Raw genomic sequence first — 24,206 nt, forward strand, 5'->3', positions numbered from 1 at the left:
CATGTTTTTACAATAAAATGAAGACATCTCTTTTCTTGATTACCTCTGTCCCTAAGGCTTAGATACTTGACCTAGAATGTGTTGACCAGTATATGTGGCAGCAAAGAGACACGTATATTTATTTATTAAGCACTGGAAATGTAGCTAGTTTTAAATGAGATGGGTTTATGTATAAAATACCCGGCTGACTTTTAAGGTGTTCGCTCAAAGAAAACAAAGTAAAATGCCTCATTAATTTTTATATTGATTATCTATTGAAATGATGACATTTGGGAGAAACCATTAAAACTGCCTTCAACTACTGCTTTTTTTCTTTTCTGGAGTAAAATTTTTAAATTATACATGTGGCTCACAGAATTTTTTTCCTAGACAGAACTGATCTAGAATGAGTTAAACTTCCAGATCATCACCCTCCAACTCATCATATTCAATAATCTCAGGTGGAACATATACAGAATAGCAATTATTTGGATAATCTTGGCACCAAATTTCTTTGCTATTCAATTCAATATATGGCTATAATATAAATCTGTCAAATGACATGACAGACATATCTAACAAAAGTGTTAAGAACTACTAAAAATATGCAAGTACGTAAGGAGAATTTGGCATACAGTGTGAAAATATAGCACTGGGTTCAAAACTAAATTTTGCTGGGCTTAGACCCTTCACAAAGTAGGATGCAAAAACTTATTCAAAGCCTTAATAGTTATTGATCTTTTAGTGTTTGATTTAACTTAATCACCTGATATCATTAAATATTTTAAATTCTTTTCTTTTAAATTTTCAGTTACATATTTAAAACAATTCATTACACACTTTGAAACTTCAAGAAACGTTTAATAAGGACATTTAAATCCTATGTTCATTCAAAAGGGGCTAACTGTAGGAAAATGGAGAAACACTATAAAACACAAAAACCTGACCCCACAGTTAAAAATGAAGGGGATCAGCACATGCCACCCCAAAATATGTCAGTCTGACATAAGGACTTCTTTGAACTGAAGGCAACTGGCAAACAGAAGATACAAGAGCATTCTCTGCTCTTCTTTCTACCCATAAATAAGGGGAAATTTTCCCTTTGTTAATGTGATAAATTTCTATCAGTAAAGATGTCCCCCTCTCCCATGTCAGTAAAAAAAAGAACAACTCTTAAGAAAATAGTATATAAGCTGCCAGGTCAGACAATTTCTTTGGGAGTTCACTTGTTTGTGTGCAGCCTCATGAATGTAAAATTAAAAACATGAATTAAATTTACATGCTTTTTTCTTTTTCTCTGTCATTTATCCATTTAATTCACAGAATTCAACTAAAGAATGTTAACAAAGTTTTTCACGTGAAAAAACTAAGAATAAAAACACCATAAGACAATAGACAAAGCAGAGGAGAATTCTAAACTACCAAGAAACTCCTTAATTATATAGCCATACAATGGGCTAAGTACGGAGAAATAAACAGTGCCAATCCTTGAATATATGCAAAATTGAGTCCCAAAATAATTACATAGTGAAAAGTTAGACAAAAAAAAAAAAAAGAAGAAGAAGAACATACTATATGAATCCATTTATTTAAAGTTCTAGGGAACAAAATTAATCTGCAGTGATAGAAAGCAGATCAGTATTATTCTGGAGGTGGGTAAATAAGGGAGACAAGAAAGCACTAAAAAGGCACATAAGGAGACTTAAGTGTGACAGATACGAACACTTGAGGGGATGTTCCACGAGTCAAAATTCAACGAATTATACAATTTTAATATGTACAGTTTAATGTATGTCAACTTTAAATAATAATGCAAAAAATAAATAAATAAATAAATAAATAGCACCTGTCCTCTCCTTCATAAAGAGTGGAGCCTATACATATCAAGTTTAGCACCCAAATAGATGTTCACTGAACTTAACTTCAGGTTACAAAACAGACCTAAAAGTACTTTGCGATTTAGCCTGATCCAATATACATTCAGCAAATTATATCAGAAAAAAGAAACATGCCAATGCTATACTTTTCCAAGGGGCAGAGGATGGGAACATTCAGTAGTCTCAGGAAAACTGTGAATATGGTAGGGGAAGGGAAGGGGGTCAGGCAACACTCCGCTGAACTCTAGGTGAGACCCCGCCAACTGTAAAGTAGGGAATGAATGTTGTTGTTCAGAAGCACACTTCATGCCTGACTTAACTAAAATGAAATATCCTTGGGAAACTTGGGAGTAGAGGAGAGTAATACCCAAGCTTCCTGAATTTTAGTAATGTCTTAGACAAAGCAGGGGTCTGCTACAACCTGAATGTTTGTGACACCACCTGTGCCCCCACCGCCACCACCAAATCCATGTTGAAATCCTAACTTCCAAGCTGATGATATTAGAAGATGGGGGTCTCTGGGAGGGAATCAGGTCCTCAGGACTAAGGCCTCATGAGTGAGATCACTGCTTTATAAAAGAGGACTCATCAAAGCCAGTCTCAGCAGGCTTTAGAAGTCTCAGTCTCAGCTTAGGAAGGCCCTAAGCAACTAAGGTCCTGTCTCAAAACAAAAACAAAAAACCACTTATTTAAATGGCTGGGATGTAGCTCAGTGGTCAAGCGCCCCCAGTTTAATTCACGACAGTTAAAAAAAAAAAAAAAAAAAATTGGCCTCAGAGAGCTGCCTTGCCCCTTCCACCATGTGAGGACTCAGCAAGAAGCAACATGTATGAACCAGGAAAATGTGGCCTTCACCAGACATAGACTCTGCCAACGCCTCGTTAGGTTTTCCAACTCCCAGAACTGTGAGCGATAAATTTCAGTTGCTTATAAGCTACCCAAACTACAGTATTTTGTTCTAACAGCCCCAAAGGACAAACAGGATCCTAGCAAAGTAGAAGCAAAGCTATGCATACCTTATAAAACAGAGAGGATTTCTGAAATTGTATTATTATCTTTAACCTCAATGATTTTATCATCATGGTTTTGTTAGGTTAGTGATGTCTTTGAGCACAGAATGACAGGTTACCATGTCCATTTTGTACAGTCAGGTCCCTGAAACAAGGCATTCCAGGGGCCATCTTATTAAATGATACAAAGTTATTCTGAAATTAATGACTATTTAGCATTTAATTTTAAGCAGAGATTTTTTTAATTCATTTTTTACCCAGTGTCTTGTGTGACATGTGGCACTTTATACCTCAAGAGTCAAGAGACATTGGCTCAAACAAATGCTATTAGTGTCAATTCAAACTGTATAGTTGTTTAATAATCCCAAGTCACTTTATCCTCACAGAATAAAAGAGCAATCGGTAAAATCTACTGTTAAACAGCTCTACTTACTCGCTGGGAATAGCAAAATAATTTACACATCCTTATTTCCAAAATACATGAAGTCTTTTTGGGAATCAACATCTAGGTGACAAAATTACAGGAAATATTTTTGTGTCTGTCTTATATTTGCCTGTGTCTTTCATATGTTTAAAATATGCTACTTTTTATCATCAAAGAATTACTAAAAGAAACAATTATCTTATGTATTTTATCATCAACATGGTTTTAAAATGTAAGCAAAGAGCAAATGGTAAATTATCCCATACCTACTCGAACTACAAGCATTAAACTGTCAATACAACCTAAATAGGATTTTAAGATTTATGTGTACAGTCGATGTTTCTGTTTTTCATCTTTCTTACAAATGTTTCCTTTCTCACTTTCCCTTCATGCATTTATTTACAGCATGGTGGATCTGGAGGTAAAGAAAACTAACAAGGCCTGTTGCTTTTAGAGATACAAATGAAACTAAAAAGAGGATAAATACAAGAATTCCCTAAACAAGCAAATTTAACTGCCACAAGCAGACAGGAAGAAAAAAAGAAAGCAAGAATTTCACTTTTCTTTTACTCTTTTTTTTTTTTTTTTTAACTCAGCTGGTCATAATTGGAGGAACAGTTTTAACGTTGCTCTAATTCATCAAATATAATTTCAACACCTTAAAAGTTTTTGTTATTTTATTATATATGATAAAAACTGTCTTTTTAATCTATTTTTTTCCAAAAAGGTGAAGAAATTTCCAGGAGAAAAAAATATGCCAAATATTAAAATCACAAATCATGCATAAGACATAGTTTTTAAATCAATATAAATATAAAATATTGTTTTAATCTGGCACAGAAAACACTGTGAGATGTTTGAAATACTAATATTTCATCTCTATCACTATAATTTTTTAAGAAATAAGAAATATTTTAAGAAATGAATGCTTTTTATAAAACACTAGTAAACTAATGCTGTCCACAAAAAGAAAGGGCCACCGAGGCACAATTTCCCAGGAGACATCTACAGAAAGAAAACAAGTGCCTCAAGCCAAAGATAAAATACCATTTTCCTCAAATAGAAGTTTCCCTTTCTTTCCAAGGGTCAAATTATCACAATAATGCTTAGTCTGCCATAATAGCCTTCTCCATGGCCCCCCTCCCTTGCCCTAAGCCAGTCCTTTCTTCTGGGTCTAGCCAGTTTACAGTCTTGCTCTCTTTAGGAACTCTGCTGCCAGCTAAGGGGTATGCCCACTAAATCCCCTCAAATTCATATGAAGTCCTAATCCCCAGCACCTCAGAATGTGACTACATTTGGAGAAGGGTCTTTAAACAAGTATTGAAGGTTAAACGAGGTCACTGGGGTGGCCCCTAATCCAGTATGACTAATAAGAAGAGCTTAAGCCCCAGATATACACAGAGGAAAGACCATGTGAAGACACAAAGAGAAGACAGCCATTCATAAGCCAATGAGAGAGGCTCAGGAGAAACCAATCCTTGTTTTAGACTTCCAGCCCCAGAACCGTGAGGAAATAAATTTGTTGTTTCAGCCATCTACCTATCTATGGCAGCTCTAACAGATTCTGGTATCAGGAAATAGGTTGCTATTATAACAAATACCTAGAAAAATGCAAAAGTTGTTTTGGAATTGGGCAATGGAAGTTGTTAAGAGTTTTGAGATGCTTCCTAGAAAGGGGATAGATTTTCTTGAAAAGACTATTGGTAGAAACAGGGAGATTAAAGGTACTTCTGGGGAGGCCTAACATGGAAATAAGAAATCCAAGACCAAACCTCAGCCTATATACCTCACAGCTGTTCATCAACTGCTTGCTCTTTCCCATCCAAACTTCTCCCTTCAGCACAAAACCTCTATTCCATTCTAGGTGGAGCACACCTATAATCCCAGAAGCTCTGGAGGCTGAAGTAGAAGGATCCAGAGTTCAAAGCCAGCCTGAGCAATTTATCAAGACTCTTAAGCAACTTAGGGAGAACTGGTCTCTAAATAAATATGAAAAGGGCCGGGGATGTGGTTCAGTGGTTGAGTGCCCCTGGGTTCAATCAGTACCCCTCCCCCCCCAAAAAAAAACGGAAGATCCAAATGAAAATGTACTCTAGCTCCTGCTACCTACCTACTTTCCAATCTCTTTCCCAACACTATGACCACCTCTCAATGCAAAACTAGACAAGCTATATACTTCATACTAAAAACAAACAAACAAAAGAAATAAAATTGAAAACCTTCTCTTTCCTCCTCTTATCTAAAGACAGAAGTCCCTTCTGTTTCTTGCTTAAGAATGAGGCCAGCTAACAACCCTATGTTGATTTACTTTCTCAGAATTTTTGTAACTTTTGCTCATGTAAAACCTTGTTATTCTTTCTTATTTGCCTATTTTTCTAAGACAGTAAGCTTCCAGAGTGGTATCTTATATTCTATGTTCTCCACAGTGCCTAACCCAATGCTACATACCTCCTAATTCATTTATTACTACATGCTAAACAAATAATTACCTAATTTCTTCTTTGGAAACATTTCACTGGAAGGGAACAGATTCTTAGCATTGATTATCCAAAGTGATTTTTTTCACCTTATTCCTTTTCCCACACCTGGAACACCACTAAAACTATTCAATTGCAATATAGTGGTTTTACCATACTAAAAAATCTTTTCCCAACTATATGTAAATGTTCTTCAATGCACAATACTAATTTACAAGAAAAACTCATATTTTCTTGTTATAAATTAGGACCGATATCACGTTTTAAAAGCATGTATAACTGGGGAATATATCATTATCCACCTACACCATTAAGTGATCGTGAATTTGCTAGGAAGTCATCTGCTTCTTCACTTTTGAAGTACAGAATCTCTCTGACAGCATGTTGTTTGCTATAGCATTCTTATGAGTATATCGAATAATTGATGAGATTCATGCAGTTCTTTGGACATACTATAAATATACAAAATGAAGCTGACCTGCAACTCAACCTGAATGAGTCAAGCCTATGAAGTAAGATTTGGGATGTAATGCAGAGAAAATATGAGCTTCTAACTCAGGATAGTTCCCTCCAAGCCACTCACTGTTCCTTGTGAGCTTCTAAATCTCTTAATTTTAATTCCAGACAACGGGTCCATTTCAGAGCTTTCCCACCCAATCAGCTAAAGGCTGGAGGTGTCAACCAAGGTTGAGTCAATGCAAAGTTATATTTCAAAGATTTCCAAGAATCTAAGTATCTCCAACTTACAAAGATAAACTCAAGGGAGGGCCTCTATTTCCTTCATGTTTCACCTGAAGGCATGTGAAACACACAGACATCCTTTAAAAACCAACTAGAGTCATGTCTATGTGATAGGAATTTGGAGCATACTTAAAAAAAATTAAACATCTCTCCCTTCTGAAACCACAACCATCAGAATAAAAGAAAGAGGAAAGGAGTGAAGTAAAGGGAGAAAGAAAAACAGAAGCAAGAGAGGGGAGATGAAAAGAAATACAGAAAGAAGTCAAGGAGAAAAAGGAACACATGTAAGAGATATGGTACTCATATGATCCATTAGTAAAATGTTGAGATTAGTTTTTATTTTAGAAAATGAAGCAGAAATGATGAGTAGAGTTGAGGGGTACCCAAACTACTAAGTAACACTCAATAACACAGGTATATTTATCTGAAGTTCTGGATTATATTTGAAGTTTGAGGCAAGGAACTTTGTTTTGTTAGAGTTTGTTGTATGTTGAATGTTTGCTTGATTTTGTGTGTTTGCTTGATTTTGGGTGGTACTGGGGATGGGATACAAGGGCTTCATCCCCACTTAGCTATATCCATAGCACATTTTTTTTTTTTAATTCTAGGACAGGGTTCTGCTAAATTGACCTAAATTGACAAGGGTTGGCCTCAAACTTGCACTTCTCCTGCCTCGACAGGCCTGCACCATAGCACTGAGCCTGGCTTTGTTAGTTTTACATGCTACTGTTTACCTAGATTCTATCAGACACTAAAGTAAATCTTATACAAATTTAGATGATTCGACCCTCACAAAAAGTTCATTGTAATCAGCTACAATCACATTCAACAGGTAAAAACTTCCAAGTCCCCAGAATCATCACCTTGATAGTTTTTTAATAAACTGTCATTTATAAAAGACAACCCAAATGAGGGAAGACACATCCTCACTAAGAGGATGTTTACAGCACAGCTGTCTATCAATGCAGGGCGAGGCGGGGTCTGGTTACTTTCCAGATTCTTCCCCTCCGGACATTAAAAGAACATTGAGAGGCTGGTGAAGTCATGGTTCTCTTATCTGATGATACACAGGAAACACTAGCCCTCACCCGCACCCGCACCCGCACCCGCACAAAGCCACGCAGCACCCATTGTCTCGGTCTTTCCTATCAGAGCAACCTCGTCAGTGGCGCCTGCCGAGGAGGTTAGCGATGCCCGAAACCCCCAATCGCCCCCAGCCCTAAGGGCAGTGGCAGCCATCTCCCGGCCCCACCGCCTCCCCGCAGTCCCAGCTTGAATTTCCATGTGATCCCCGGGAAGAATAGCCTGGCCTCTGTGCCTCTGCAAAGAATGCAAGCAAAAATTCACACCATCACCACTCCATACACAAGCACAACTCACTAAGACAAAAAAAGCAGTCTCCCAAGCAGTACTTCCCTAGGAACATCCAGCATCTCGGGGCTGGGAGACTGCAAACAATGACGCCCCTAGGAACAGGAGGCGAGTAAGAGGAGGGGACGGGGGAAGCCCACACCAACGGGAACAGCGGATGTAAGGGCAAGGACTCCACTGAGGGGAGGAAGGAATACCAATTAGCGGCTTGCCTCGGAGACCCCCATTGCCAAAGTGAGAGACCACAGTGCCGGAGCCTTACCCCACCCCCTATTCCTACCCAGCACTGCGTAACTGGAGGGGGCGTCTAGTCCGGGGCGCGGCCACGCAGCCGAAAGCAACAGGCTCCGCCACCCCAGAGGGCCCGGCGGGAGCTCCAGGCCCCGGGCTCCCCCTTCTTGGCACCACTACTGTACCTCTCCAGGCGAGGGAAAAGAAACTTTTAAACCATTTAGAGTAAGCCAGAGCAAAAAGGGGGCGGGATGGGGTGGGGACCTTGGAGGATCAAAGGAAACTTCCAGACCCCATCCCTATAGAAAGCCAGAGGACCTCAGCTACACCGAGGCCGGCCGCGCGGGGAGGAGCAAGAGCACCCCGCCAGCCGCCGCCGCCCACCCCGCGCGCCCCGCGCCGCGCACCTTCCCGGCCGGGGCGCGCGCAGGACGCGGGGCCGCGCTCCGGCCTCCCGGGCCGGGCCTGGCGCCGCTTACCCGGCTTGCGGCGGCCGCCCCGGGCGGGGACGGGAGGGGTCGAGGGCTGGAGAGCTGGGGTCGCCGGGGACTCGAAGAGCCTCGCCTCGCCCACGCTGCTTTCTCCTCTTCAGAAGTAACGGCGCGGCGAGCAGCTTCGGGATAAACGCGCACACTCACGCGTGACCGAGAAACTTAATCTCGCCGGGCCGGCCGCCGGCGGCCAGACGCCAGCCTCGCGCTCTGCCGCGCCCCCTCCCCCAGCGCGCGCCGCACTTGCGCCGACCGGGGCTGCGGTGGAGGCGGCGGCGGCGGCGGCGGGGCCCGGGCTGCCGGGGAGCGGTGACGCCTGCGACCCGCGGGGCGGCGGGCGCGCCTCGGCCAATCAGGGGGCGCAGCCGATCCTGCCGGTCCTGGGTTTTAAACCAACTCCAGGGCCTTTGGTCTGGGGTACCGGTGACGAGGAGGTTGTCAGATAAAACACTCAGCGCCCCGATAAATGTGAATTTCAAATTTGTTTTAAATATGATTTCTTTAGTACAAGTGTCCCATGCAACATTTGGGACATATCTATACCAAAAAAAAAAAAAAAAAAAAATTCATTCTTTATCTAAAATTCACATTTAATGGGAGTCCTTTTGTTTATTTGCTTGTTTACTGAATCCGTTTGCTTATTAACTGAAACCTCCAGTTACTAGTATTTCAAATTTTCATTGTTACTGACCTGTGGATGCCTTCTTCAAGAGAAGCATGTTGAGATATAGGATGATGATGAGAAGCGTAAGGTTGAGGACAGTAGTCTCACTTTGTAAATAACTTCTGGCACGTCATTATGCATTCTTAGTTTGATGATCCAATTAAAAGAAACTGTAACTATTGAGAAATGTTCAGAATCGCATAGTACCAGGAAGAAGAGACTTTCATTTGTGTTTTTGTGCCATTTAAAATTGTCTTTCAATATCTTCAGTTTTTGTGTCTCACAAATTTTTTTTGTTGAATAAAGTTACTGTTTTTCATGACATATCTAATATAGAATGTAAAATCAAAACATACTCAGAAGCCCAATTTAAAATATTAAAAAGATGTCTTTTAACCTGAATAAAAAGTACTATTCTTTCTTGGAAGATTTGTAATTTTGTTTTGTCTACTGAAAATTCAATTTTGATGTCTCCCAACATTCATCAGATATTTAAGGAGAATGGCAGTTTATCAAATATATACTGCTTCAGAGGAAAACTGATTTGAGCTTAAAAATGCATATTTTTAGCAAGCTGCAAAATACAAAATTTACTTGTTGCTGGGATTGGAGTATAAAATTAGCTGAGTGCCCTGAGCGAAGACAGTTCATCAACCCAGGGTCCCTTGTATGTTCACAGACACAAACATCAATGAGTGTAGAGTTGCCCACGAGGGAAATGAAAACCCTACAACTGAATTTCTTCAAAGTTCATGGACATTCACCACCTCTGGATCCCTTGAAAATGAAAATATAGTTAGTGAGAATAACTCTCTTTTCCCTTATATCTTCAACACATCTCAATCTTGTGTAATCTTTCTCAAGTCTCCCCACCTCCGAAACAGACAAAGAAAGGGAGAAGGCAAGAGGTGGAGTGGTCCTTCCTTTACAGCTCACTCCTTTCACTAAGGATATTGCCGTTTCCTTTATCATTACTGCACTGACAGGGCTCTTGCTATGGACACTGATGGCCTTCTGCTACTTAATACCATTGGATATATTTCTCGTATTCCTTGTCCTCTCACACTTCACAGCTATTGAACACTCTTTTTTTGGAGTCCCTACCTCTATCTCTCCCTACCCTACCCTACCCCACCTCTACTTTTGTTCAAACTTTCTTAGTTTTGTTCCTTCCTCTTAGGGGCAGATATGTAGGCCTTGATAGTTACAACAGAAATATCTTTTGAAATTTTATATAATATATAAGCATGTAAACACATTGCTAGGGCTTCTGCCAAGCAAGAAAATATGAAGTCTCGTTAGTTTTCATATATATCTGCCTTCATTATTAGGCAATTTCTCTATCTTCTTTGCCAGTTTACCTCCTATCTCCAATCTTTAAATGCTGAAATATCTCAAGATGCTGTTATGGACATGCTTTTTTTTTTTTTTTTTTTTTTTTTTTTTTTAGTGCTCCCTCTAAATTAAGTTTTACTTCCAGCTTACCATCTTGGCCAACGATTCTTAAATTTATATGTTAAGTACAGGAGTCTCTGTATATCCAAGTGTTTATTAAACTCGCCGTTTGCTTGTCTCAAACCTGGATTACCAAAATGGAAGCATGATATTTCTGCTCAAACTTGGTCTTTATGAACAGTTTAATATATCAGTGAGTGGTACCTTAACTCTTCTACAAATTAGAATAAACCCATTGCAGTTCATTCTCACTAATTTTGCCTCATGATATTTGTCATACTTTGTAGCTATATGGTTTTATAACTACTTATGTAATGTCTCTATGTCTCTCTTCCCACTTAAACCATAAACTTCATGAGCAAGCAAGGGCCAAATCACCCTTTCCCTTGAAGAGTCTAGCAAAATTCTTCACACCTGCTTGGTGTTCAGATGGCATAGGATAAATATATGGTTGTAAGAATGAACAATTCATCTCTATAATTTTGGTGTTTTGTCATAGATTCATCTCAAGATATCCCATTTGAAGATTTTTTTTTTATTGCTTGGAAATTCCAAAGGACCTCCTCCCCTTTGAATAGAAAAACACTTTCATTTGTCAGTTTTCGAATCTGGTCATTCCCAAATGTACAGGAAATAATTGCATGAAATATTAGTTGTTATTTTTCTCCTACTAGCTACTAGCTACTAATGGTGTTCTAAAAGTAAAAATGATATTTGTTGTATTAAACTGTAAGGAAAGAATCCATAACACTGCATTCAAAGCAAGTCTGAGGAGTTTAATTCTCAATTTATTGTAAATGAATGAAACTAAAGAAAGAGATTGTAACTTGGTTCAAAAGTCACTCTTGTTCTAGTCTCATTCCAGAAAATAAAGCTTACATACTGTCTTTACACAGTAGTGTATTGACAGACAAAAACTATCTTATTGAGTTCTTCCATAAAATGATGTAGCACTAACAGAATGATTTCACTCAGGAGCTTCTCCTTTTGAAGTCGACAGATGTGTTAGTTGATTTTTAATCCCCATAACCAATGCCTGAGAAAATCAACTTATTTTGGCTCACAGTTTTGGAGATTTTAGTCTGTGATCTGTTGGCTCTCCTGCTTTAAGGCCTATGGAAAGACAGTACATCATATGGGAGAGTGTGGAAGAGCAAAACCACTTACTTATGACCAGGAAGCAAAAGACAGGAAGAGGAAGAGGATGTGGTTCCACTATCCCCTTCAAGGGCATAACCCTACTGACCTGAGGACCTCCCATTGGGCCTCACTTCTCAAAGACTCCACCACCTCCCAATAGCACTGTTTTATAACAAGACTTTGGGGCACACTTAAAATCCAAACATATAGTTATTTCTCTATTCTCGTCTACTTATAGTAACTCAGAGAGACTAAGACTTTCTAGAAGCAACAAGTCAGCGTGGTATCTTAGATTAGTTTAAAAATTTTGGTTGAAGAAAAATTTTACATAGAAAACCGAAGCAGACAAAGCAGAGCTGCTCTACTCTGTGTGGTAGATTGAAATTCCTTCCACTTCACATTGATCAGAGAGCATCTGGGACCCAAAGGTGAAAGAATTAGCAACACTGTTCATTCCAGTTATAGTCCTAGTGAGGCACTCTGCATAGTCATTTATTTTTCTCAGATTTAATTAATGTTCAGACCACTTTTATAAGGTTAAAATGGAACTTAAACTTAGGAACTTCCATGATTGGTTTAACTTATGTTGCATTATAACTTATCAAATAAAAACACAAACTAAGCATATATTATTCTACATTTGTGGCTCCTCTACACTTCTAAAACAAATAAAAGACCAAGTTTGATTGCTCTGATCCTTTAATGCTTGTAAAGACAGATAGGGGAGATTAAATTTTTAATCAATCAAGAATCACCTTCCAAGCACACAGTCTTCATATTGCTTTTCCTAAGAGGTAAATCTTTCTGCAAGACCCCAGGCTCTGCAGCACTCCATATGAACTTGACCTTTTCCCAAGAACCAAGTGATTTCAGGAAATTTTAATTGTGGGATACCAGACTACTTCCATTACCTTTAACCAGCTGTGACTCTTATTAATAATGTTTCATTTAAGTGCAAACTAGAGGGTATATGTGCATCTCTTTCTGCCTGCCGGTTATCTAACGTACAACACATGTGCAGTTCTGGTTTATTATAGTTTGTAGAAAGACTTTTATATTCTGTTGGCTGACTAACTGTATGGTTTCAATTGGCCTCTATTTCTCAATTAAAAGAAATGGATTTAGGGTTCTTTAGTTTTTGTTTTTCAGTTTGTTCAATTAAAAAACATTTTAAATGATCTTTAGTTTTTTTCTTTCTCTATTGAATACAGACAAGATTTGGGGGAGAAGACAAGGAAGGAAGAAAGGAGAATAATTGATATATTTATGTGATTTATGTGTGTACAGGAGAAAGCCATTAGGAGTAGAAAATAGCTAAGAGAGAATCCCAGGCATGTGAAAAATGCAAAATTTATTTCTCTTTTGAGAACATGTAATCTGTCTCTCTTCATAACTGCTTACAGAGGGATAAAGACTCTAAAATCAGCAGCATGTTTCATTGGGTGCCATTTCTCTAAAGATAAAAGAAAAGGACATGACCTTCTGACCTTGAATTCACTTGTTTTGGACCCACAGAATTTTGGTAAAGATGTTATAGAAGAAAGTACGGGAATTAGGTCAATTTGGGGGAGAAACACAACTGAATGCTATTTCAGAATTTTTGTCTCAGGTTTATAGAAACTAAAATTACATTTTGGAATCTCTCACCACAAAATATTCCTTCCCCATTAGGGCCTACTTTGAGGTCATAAGTTGGTTATCCAAAAGAAAAGAAAAGAAAGAAACTAAGCAATAACAGCAAAAAAAAAAAAAACAAAAAACAAAAAACAGAAATTATTCACGCTGTACAGTATCTTTTAGATAATACTTCATCCTTGTGATGACCAAAAGAATAGAGGGCAAAAGTTGAACTTTTGAGAGCACCATTGAGTCATTAGATCACATCTTATTAGAAATCTACTCCATCTACTGTCTTTCCATTTGCGAGTCAATAAATTTCCTTTAGTTCTTAAACTAGTTTGCACTGGGTTCTCTGTTATTGGTAACTAAAAGTACTCCAATTGATGAAAAACATGTATATAACCATTCGCCATGAAGCACACAGGTACTTTTAAATTTCAAGGAAAACACTGAGATCGGTTGGTGGGAATTTATTAAAGGATAGCTAAGAAAACCAGGAAGACAGGGATTTCTGTCACTGAACAGCCAGGTCTCATGGAGAAGTGTGGTATATGTCTGGTCACAGCACAAGCACCTGGAGAAAAATGGAAGGTCATTTAGAGGCTGCAGTTCTAGAGACTAGGTTCTCTTATAGTCTATGTAATTCTACCATAATTATAATTCAGTGTGCTCCTGTTCCTGTGTATCTTGCTTTCCTTTCATTTCTAACAATGTTTGTTTAAATTGGCTCCTTGAAAGTGTAGTGATCCTTGATGTCTGTTCATATTTAACAGTAAGGTAATGAACAGCTACTTGGGGCACTGTGCACATGGTAAGGCTTGTTGACTCAGGTACTTTTGAGGGAGAGCCATCCAACTCAGGGATCCCTGAGTCCCAGAATAAGGAAGTTTGCTCTGGAGCTGTAGGATAACCTTAAAGAGAAGACTACTGGGTATTTGCCTGAGAAGTAGATCCCTGTCTGCCAGGAGTCTCTGTAGAATATGTGCACATGCAGTGAGCAGAGAAGGGAAGTGCATCTGTGCAAACTTATACTGATAATGTCAGTTGTTTCATTGTCAGGTTTGGTACTTGTCATTTTATTTCCACTTTCCATTATAACTGGTATTTCAAAGTTACCTGAACTCTGCAGTTCTAGCAGCTAGATCAGCTTCCTCCTCAGCAGCAGCACTCTTAACCTAGGGCAATATTTCTCAGACTTTCTGTAAAGGGTCAGGATTTTGTTTATTTGTTGTTTTGGTTTTGGTTATTGTGGTTTTAGTTTCCAACATGTCACTAACCATGCACAAAAAATGAATTGCCAGAAAAAGGATGATATGCTTGGATGTTATGTCTGTTTTTAAATGCTGTAGATTCATAAAGGTTAAATTTCGATTGCTTTGTAGACCAGGCTGTAGACTGCACTTAGGAAGCAATATTCCAGGTGTGATCTGTACACCAGACACGTTTGCATTGAATGGGTTCTTGTTAGAAATTCACAATCTCAGACCTCATCCCAGACCTAGGGAATAGAAATCCCCAAGTGATTTATTCACACTTAGAAGTTCTTAGGGAGGTGCAGTCCATCTGTTTTTTGTCTTCCAGGAATGTGCTACCGGCTTAACTTAAGAAAGATTTTTCTTCAGTGCTTCAAACAATGGAATCTTCTCATCATTCACGTCACTAATCAAACACTTCTATGGAGAAGACTCCTCTGATTTCCAATAAAAGTAGTCCCCCCTTACACTTCACATTGCTCTATATTATTGTTATAGCGTTTACCACTATCTAAAACCATTCTGGTCCCTTTACCTATCCCCCAACCCAGCTAGAATATAGGCCTATGAGAGTAGAGACCTTGTCTGTCTTATTTCCTGTTCTCTTCCAGTGCTAGCACAGTACCGGGTGGGTGGTGGATAGTGGCACTCCAAGCTGTTTGCACTCTACGTCTGTGTCCTCCTGTCTTCTGCTCATAACTAGCTACTATTGCCTTACTCCCAGCTATTTCTTTCTCTGTGTGTCTTTCTGACTCTGTAATAGAAAGTCCAATCCAAAGAGTGAAACAAACATTATTACCTTATTACATATATGACTGTATGACCAATGTGATCCTACAATAACTACAATCAGAAAAGTGAGAAATTACACTCCTTTTGTGTATGATCTGTCAAAATGTATAAATGCATTCTACTGTCATGTACAACTAATTAGAACAAACTTTTAAAAAGTGGCTTCTGTAACTAGAAAATTCCAAAGTAAATGCAAATGATCAGGGGTACTTGATCGATGAACCTGGTCCCCATATCTCTGTTTCTTTCAGCTCTGCACTTCTCCAAGTTAGCCTTCATTTGGCTTGTAACCAGAGAGCCACAGCATTTGCAGCTCTTATATTCACACAGAGTGATGTTGAGAACCTACCTTGCAGTTGCTCTCCATTTAAAGAATAAGTAAATGCTCCCAAAAGTCTCCTGTAACATTCCTCCAGCATTCCTTAGGCTCAACTGGATCACAGGGCTGTTCTAAACATGCATGCACAGGGTACAATTATAAACAATAAAACACACAGATCAAAAGTATACAGTTCAGTTAGTTTCAATAACTATATATATGTACATGTGTATGTGTGTGTGCATATCCATGTAGACACTGAACAGACCAAAATGTAGAATATTTTCATCACCTCAGAAAGTTCCCTTGTATCCTTTCCTTGCAATCCTTGCTGAGCCATTGTGGAGTGGCAAACAGAACAACCACTAACACACTAATGTTTTTTTTTTTTTTTTAAATCTAAAATGTTGGTGGTTCATTCATCATGGATTTCTTGCATTGATTTCCATTTTTTAAAATATTGCATTAAATATGATTTTTTCTGATTAGTGGTGTTTTTGTTTATTTGTTTGTTTGTTTTGTGCCCAAAGGTAAGTGCTTCACTTAGTTCACTTGCTTTTCCTGGGTTGCCACCCACAGTTCTTGAGCCTCGGTCTCTGTCTCCCTGCTTCTGTCTGTCTCTATCCCTTCTTCAATATTATCTCTATAGGTGCTCTCTCCATAAGGTGGCCTCGGAGAAGTCAATTTCTTGTGGCAATTAAAGGGTCCCAAACAAATGCCCAAGAGAAGAAGAGCAGATCAACCTCTTGCCTTGTCTGACTAGCCTTGGAAATATAGTGTCACTTCTGAAGATTTTTATACACTATAGTAGTCACAAATTTTTTACCAGGTACCAGGAGAGGGACCCAAACTTTCTCTCTTGATAAAAGAATTATCAAAGGATTTGCAAATATTCTTTCAAACCACCATGAACCCTATTGCTTTTGCAATCATTTGGGGTAGTAGAAAATAGTTTTTAGTTAGGTTCCATTGTTAAAAATTTATGACCAAGCTAAAATTTTGAAAACAATTCATCATATATCCACTTTAAATCTTCTCTTTGCCCTCAGGTTTAGTTGAATATTTTTTATTTTATTCACTCTGACCTATCAATTTACTCTCTGATGTTTCCGAATCCTCTAATTTAAGGGCAAGAAGCTGGGAAAGAGATGAAAAGGAGCAAAAATATCTTTTCACTTGGCTCAATGTTGAAAACTGCCTTCAATGGCAGATATCCAAAGACCCACTTTTTCTCTTATGGGGTGATTTAGTGAGCTATTTGAAGACTCCTCCACTCTGACTCCTTGGACCTCTGCCCATCATGGGACTGATATACATTCCTGCTGACCTCATAATACTCCCCTTCAACTCCTGCTTTCCTAGTACACCCCACACAGATTCTCCTGCGAGGGTCTACATAGCCAGGCAGTCAGTTCTTTGCGAAGTCCTTTTCAAAATGGCACTAGTCTAGACCTAATACTTCCCAAGCATCTGTATGGTATCCCAGAGAAACTCAGCAACTCAGACCAACCCAAATCTGCAAATTTGTCTTGAACCTACTATCCCAGACAATTCTAGGCAACCTTCCACATTCACATGTGAAGTTAGGCTGTACTCACCCTGCTGCTAGGGGACCCAGACCAAGTTTCTTATTTCTCCAAAGACTTTCTCACCATGATCTGTTTTAATAGCTGAACAATACAAGGTCTAATGTTTTTTAATCTGTTTGTTTCACTTTATTTATTTATTTATTTTTAACAGTTCAGCAAGCATCCAGCCTTTGAGATGAAATGCCTCCCCTCTAGCAGAATATGCAGACTCTGTGAGTGATGGTTCTTGAAGCTTTCTCAGCTTGTCCAGGAATAAGGTAAAAAAAAAAAAAAACTGTCCCTTGTTTTGCAGAATGGAAGAGAATACAAAGTACTCTCTTTAATTTCCTTCAAGGAAGACTGACTTGGAAAATCCTACTTTGAATTCTGACTTTGTAAAAATGTAGCCTGAAAGTGGATGCTGGTAAAGAGGGAGAATCTGTGTTACATTTCTAAGAAGTGCTAGAGATGTGTATTATCACTTTAAATATCCCTAAGGTCTCCAGGTTTGGGACTTCAACAAAGATCCTAAACAATAAAAGTGTCCCCGTCGACTTTGGTAACAGTTCTGTCATCCTACACGAGAGCCACATACAGAACGTCAGTACATACCAACTGCCATCCCATTGCCTCATGTCGCTTTCACTGTCATAGTCTGATAGCATGTTTTCATAATCAGCACCCCCAACTATTATTTTTTCCTTCCCTAATAGAAAAATTCTTTATTTACATGCTGTAATGCATTGCAATGTAGAATATTGGATAATTCAGTAGACAAATCAAATGGAATTTGTAGTTTATTTTTTCTTTTAATAGTATCCGGAGTTATTTCCATGTTTTCTTATAAGTTGCAGCATTTTCAGATATTACAGAGTCTATGTTTTAGAGGTAAATTTATGGAGCATTAATAAAGTGACTATGAACTCGTGTTTCTTTCCCTGGAATTCCCTTTGCAACCAGTCAGCTAGAGTCATTTATCAAGATAATTCAAATAAGTTACATGGTTTTTATTCAAAGCTTAAAAATGTTGGTTTCCTTGAAGTTAGAAGCTGGCTTTAAAACAAAAGAGTAAAGTGGAGAATACAGAAATAAAATACTTTTCAAATATATGCTGCACTGATATTATTGTGCATACCCTTTAAATTTGCCTTCCCATATTAGTTCTTAGTCTATTAGTTCTTAATCTTATAGTTATGATCTTTGAAACTGAAAAAAATTAAATTAAAATTTTGGTAAATATTGGTAAAATACTGACAAAAGGAAGAACTTAACCCATAAACTAAAAATTATAGTCTCTGTAAGGTTTTGCCTTTGTTGATAGAGGTTGACATATTTAATGAACATAGAGATTCGATTTTCTAAAAAGGATGCCAAATGAGTTGAACTTGGCATTTTAGTAATCCTGGTTCAATCATATGATTGCACTCTTAAGAAGAGCAAGATATAAATTTTGACAAGGACAAATGAATTAAATCAGCAACATTGTTTCAAGAGAATATTTGAGTTTTCATGTTAGAAGATTTTGCCACTTTATAGTATTCTCTGAATTTTGGCTGTTAACTTCCATAATCCTTGTCATGGACTTTTAAAAATATTTCAGTTCTCAAAATAACTTGTTCAACAGTTTACTCAACAAGTATGGGGTTGTTTACATCTGATATTAACTAAATTTTAAGACTTTTAATTTATGTTGCAATTAGATTACATGAAACATGAATGACAAAATGTGAAGATGGGATAATATGAACAATGTATAATATTATAAGAATATGATATTTATAAAGAGATTAATGTAACATGCAAGTAATTTCTATAATTTTTGTGTTGTGTGATAACTGTATATGTGGCACATAGATACTCTGAATTACTACAATTTTTTTTTTTTTTTTTACTACTTAGACACATTAGATAAGGTTGGAGGAGAGGAAAAAGGAAGAAAACTAAACAAGAACTGTCTGTATTGGCTCTAAAGATTAATGGATTAGTGGAATTTAGAACCCAGAGAAACTTGGTACACAGGTCAGCAAGTATACAACCTTAGAAATGAAACTTAGGTAGATTTGTAGTCTCTGCTCTAGTTTTGTTGTTATTGTTGTTTTTAAGTAATTAATATCCATAGACATAGCAGGGATGATAATAAGGGAATGACTAATACCACTCACTCTTCTATGATAACTGAATACCTGATATAAGTCAGGCACTGAGATCATCACAGAAACAGAATGACGTGCTAGGCACTGTGGTGCACACCTGTAATCCCAGCGGCTTAGAAGGCTGAGGCAGAAGGATCAAGCATTCAAAACTAGCCTCAGAAGCTTAGTGAGTCTCTGTCTCAAAATAAAAAAATTAAGAGGGCTATGGATGTAGCTCAGTGGTTGAGTGTCCCTGAGTTCAATCTCTAGTTCAAAAAACAGAAAAACAACAACAACAAAATGACCTGGTTCCTGTTCCCAGGCACTCACATGTCAAAGAAGGTGGAAGGAGATGTGAATGGACAATAGCAATGTGGAAGATGTGCTACACTCATGTTCATAAAAACAAGACTCTCATTGGCATTATTTTGAGGGCACTGAAGTGCTATTGAAGGGTTTTAAGATGGGTGAGAATATGATCAATAAAAAACAAAGACGTAGATGGAAATTATCTTTTTGAGACCAAATATCCTTTCACTCTTCTTTTTAAGGTCAAATGGAGTGTGTTTTAAATATTGAGCCAGTTCCAACCTTGGAGTTCCAAGGCAAAAAGGGGAAGGAGTGAGTCTACCACAGAAAGATAACTACAAACATGGAAGTGATATTCCTTCCTTATGGTCATGTTAATAATGGCTTTTCACCCAAGTCTGATTTCCTTTCATCATGTGTGTAGAATCTATCTGCACCTTGTAAGATTGGCCCACTTCTTAACCAAATAAATTCTCTACAACTCATTTCCCATTATCTATGAATATCTGGGCTTCCCAGTTGACATATCTTCCCAAACATATATATAAATATATATATATGTTTGGGAAGATATATATATATATATATATTTATATAAATACTATATACAAGAAAGAGTATACTGTTAGTACTTGTTCCCATACACCACTGCTGCCACAGATACCCCATCTACTACCATTTCCATAATTACCTCTAGTACCATGTACCATCTCAATGAACAGTAACATTACTGCAACAACCACCAGCATCCCAGATGACTTCCAGGTTCAGGGAGTGATTGTGTATCTGGACAATATTTGAATACCCAACTATGATACCTAGCTGTACCTTTCTGAGCACACACATACGGGCTCCCAGAATCAAGTTCTTGGGCCATTTCCTTTCCCCCTCAGAGAAAACTAGTGAAACTGATTAGAGTCTCTTAATTGCCTAGCTCCTCCAACTTAATTTACTTTTTCAGGTATCTTTTGCTTTCCACATCTTGCCTGAAGGGTTTTGCCTCTAGGTCCCACATTTCTGTAGAGTGACATGAGAATGAAGAAGCCCACTAACCTTGGCTTATCCATCAAAACTACATTTTTTGAAATGCTCTAAGGCCATTTTACCCAACTTATTCCAGCACTACATTGCCTTACTTGATGTAATTCAGATCCAATAAATAGTCTCAGCTAGTTCTTTCTGAAGTTTTTTTTTTCTCTTATCTTGGGTTTCTTCTGACAATTTCTTCTCAACAGCAGTTCTGCAGAGAAAATTTGTTGAAAATGTTCTATTATTCTCACTGTCATGGTTTAGATACAAGGTATTCCTTGAAAGTTCATGTGAGAGACAATGCAAGGATGTTCACAGAAGTAATGATTAGATTATAAGAGCTGAAACCTAATCTGTGAATTAATCCACTGATATGAACTGATCCACTGATATGGATTAACTGGTAACTGAAGGCAGGTAGGATGTGATTGGAGGAAGTAGGTCACTGGGGGTATGCCTTTGAGATTTATAATTTGTCCCTGGTGAGCAGAGTTCTCTCTCTGCTTCATGGACCTTCATGAACTGAACTCCACCTCTCTCTTCCATCATGATTTTTTACCTCACCTCAAACCTAGAGCATTGGCCAACCATGAACTGAACCTCTGAAACCTTGCATCAAAATAACTTTTTTCTTCTCTTGGTTGTTCTTGCTGGGTCTATTTGTCATGGCAACCAAAACTGACTAAAACATCCACTATAGTATTACTTTTATTTTTAGAGACAGGTGTCTCAAATCCTTTAGAGATAGAAGATTTATTTCTATATCAAAATGATTGTACCTTGAAACCTTGGCATTTTGGTTGTATCTAGTTTATACATTTCAACTTATATACTTTGCTATTACTCAGACTCTAGGAAATGCAAAGTTTACTGGGGAATTACCTTTGGGTCAATAGCTAGGTGAGGGAATTGGGCAAAGGGGGCATTGAATGTAATGGTATGTGACAAAGGCTTTAGCAGATCCTACTGTGTGCTTTGGAACTAAGATGGCCCTTTAGAGTTGTCCAATCTTGAAGGAAGGGGTCTGGCTTTTTATAGGTTTCTATGGAAAACTAACTCAATTAATTAGTTTTCATAACTCAACATTATTCCAAAAGATTGTTTTAGCACCATTGTCTTTGCTTTTATTTTGTGAACATCACTTAAATGAACTGCTTTTCCAGTTATTTTCATAACACTGTACTTAGTTTTTGAAGGTTGCTCATTTTGTCCTGGGGATGTAGCTCAGTGGTAGAGTGCTTGCCTCATTTGCAAGGTCCTGGGCTCGATCACAGTACTTGGTGTGTGTGTGTGGGGGGGGGGGGGGGGGCGGGGATCATTTACACTAAAATGTAGTTATTTTGGGTGTATTTTGCCCATTTTCCTTCCTCTTTGGTTATATAGTGCAGTACCAAGTGCAGCAGATTAGGGTCCAGTCAGCTTATTGAAGTGTTCCCAAGTAGAAGGAGACAAAGAGATGATTGACTCAGGACTCAGAAAACAAGTATAACAGAAGCAGGGTGACAAAGAGGATAGGCAGTTGAGTATCAGGATCAGAACTGAAACTAAAGTTGGGAAGAAACTGTGGCACAGAGAGTAGGTTAAAAAAAAAAAAAAAGCAATTGTTACAAATAGCACCTGGTGACCACAGTTTGCTTGTATTGATCATTTAGCCTTGAATATGTGATGAATGGACTTGTTAATGTGTATTATAGTACAAAAAAGAGGTGAAAAAAAACAGGTATATACCAAATAGGAAGTAATATCAATGTTCAATTTATGCAAAACAGGCCACAGTGTAGGATGGAAGAAAGCAGGTCCTGGATTAGCCAGGACTTAATCTCTTGAGCAAATTGCCTACCTTTTCTAAACATGTTTCCTTATCTGCAGAATAAGATGACAGTAATATCTCACAGTATTGCAAAGAGTCAGAGAAATAATCTTTGTAAACTGTAGATACCACCCCTGGTAAATAAATAGTGCCCATCAATAACCGTATATGCTGATGGTGATGGTGACAATGATGGTGGAGGTAATAATGTTGAAGGTGAGGTGGTGATTATGACAGTGATTTGAACCCAAATATTTACCTCCTTGTCCTGTAACTGCCAATTACTTCCTTTTGGGTTTGGGTTGTAAAAATGTTAATGAACCTTGGAATTGGTAAGTTCACATAAGCCAAACATATTTGTTACATCAGAGTGAATTTCCTTGTATGATAGCTGGGAGAATGATGAAGATAAAGCTCTAGAGGCAGCACCTGAGTATCTAAGGCCTTTAGAGATTAGTTAACTGAATGAAGGTCCCAAAGCCAGTGTTAGGGCTGGAATTCAAACTGAGGTAGTCTGACCCTAGAGCAGTTTTGAGTCAGAATTCCTTGGAAGCTTTGAAAAAATACAGATTCCCAAGTACCATGTTAGGCATCTTTTTTCCTCTTATTTTCAAAATTAATGATTCTAAGGTGTAATAGTGCTGAGACTTACTAAAGAAACTCAGAGAGAAAGAAAAATAAAAGGTGCAATATAGCCACTTTTCATTTGAATAATTAAAAAATTAATTAATTAAAGATTTAATTAACTTTAATTTTAATTAACTTAACTTCCCTCTTGCTTAGGTAGAAATCTAGCATTCTTACTATCCTCCAGCCAAAATCCTTTAGCACCTAGAGGAAAACATGGGTTCAGAAATTAATACTTTCAAAAGGCAGCAACAACTTAAGAAACCATTGGTGTGTGAGAATTGGATAGCAGAAGCTGGGGTAAGTGGGCTACATACCACTTAAGTGGAAGAGATTGAGGTTTTTTTCCCCCAAAGCTGAAGAGAAGGAAAACAAAAAGCAAAGACAAATACAAAAACTGTATATTGAATGTCCACATACCTGCCACCATGATTTAACACTACCTTGCTACACCCACTCCCTCTCTCTTGATACAGACACACACTTTACTTTAGTCAAGTCATTCTCAAGAAAGCTACAGACATAGGGAAATTATATCCTTAAATATTTCAGCATCTATTCCATAAGGAAAAACATAGAAGTCTCCCATGCAACAACATCATTGTTTTTTCACCTATCCAAAATATGGTCCATACTCAAATTTCACAACTATATTAAAAGTGTCACTTATAGCTACTTTTTGAAGTGTCAATATCCAAATAGGGTTGCATTTGGTTATTTGTCCTTTTGAAATATTCAGATTATCATCACCAATCCTGCCCTTTTTTTTTTTTTTCTCCCTATAGTTTTATTGAGGTAAAATTGAAGTACAATAAAATGCACATATTTGGAGTATGCAGTTTGCTCAGTTTCAAGATGTATGTAGCCAATACAATCAATATAAAAAG

At 37.9% G+C, this 24,206-nt stretch overlaps 1 protein-coding gene across 11 annotated transcripts in view; it reads right to left on the minus strand.

Annotated features, from left to right (window-relative positions):
- MPDZ (multiple PDZ domain crumbs cell polarity complex component) overlaps nucleotides 1–8,851 on the minus strand; it is a 166,405-nt gene extending 157,554 nt beyond the window's left edge. For 7 of the 11 annotated variants that reach the window (XM_079113126.1, XM_079113119.1, XM_079113125.1 and 4 more), the window contains exon 1: nucleotides 8,590–8,850. The gene's annotated coding sequence lies outside the window, so the exon portion shown is untranslated. Of the gene's footprint in view, nucleotides 1–8,589 lie in introns of all 11 variants that reach the window. The other 4 variants (XM_079113123.1, XM_079113118.1, XM_079113120.1 and 1 more) reach the window with 3 other exon arrangements.
- Nucleotides 8,852–24,206: the final 15,355 nt, after the last annotated feature.

This window comes from Sciurus vulgaris (assembly GCF_902686455.1).
Source record: "Sciurus vulgaris genome assembly, chromosome: 15".
NCBI lineage: Eukaryota > Metazoa > Chordata > Mammalia > Rodentia > Sciuridae > Sciurus > Sciurus vulgaris.